The sequence below is a fragment of the Myotis davidii genome, unplaced genomic scaffold (assembly GCF_000327345.1).
Source record: "Myotis davidii unplaced genomic scaffold, ASM32734v1 scaffold1240, whole genome shotgun sequence".
Lineage (NCBI taxonomy): Eukaryota > Metazoa > Chordata > Mammalia > Chiroptera > Vespertilionidae > Myotis > Myotis davidii.
The window spans coordinates 111,946-112,459 of record NW_006292285.1 but is presented as its reverse complement, the minus strand read 5'-3'; positions in this window follow the sequence as shown (position 1 = coordinate 112,459).

The following is a 514-nucleotide window of genomic DNA, read 5'->3' as shown; positions in this document are numbered from 1 at the left end:
CTAGTTATTGTTCCTAGAGACCTTCATTCTCTCCAGTAGTATCAGATTTCTCTGGGTCCCATCATTCTTCTGTGGGAGGGACTTCTTTTCACAATTTTGTGGTGCAGTTTTGCCGGGGACGAATATTCACAGGTTTTATATAACAGAAAAAGTCTGTATCATTAAAAGATTTCTATGGTGATAATATTTTTCCTTCAGCCCTTTATAGGTGTGGCGCCACAGTCTTCATTTTGGTTAATATTTTGAAAAACATTTTGTATCACCATTTCCTCCACCTCCCCCTGCTTTGGGGATTCCAATTATATATATTGCGCTGCTCTAAGTTGGCCCATAGCTCACTGATACTGTTATTTTTCTTTGTCTTCTCTCTTATTTTGTGCAGTTTTCTGTTATGTATTTACGTTCACTAATCTTTTCTTTCTCTGGTATTTAGTCGACTGTTAATCCCATTCCGTGTTTTCATCTCAAGCTCTTTCATCCCTGGGAGTTTGATTCATGTCTTTTTATTCCTTCC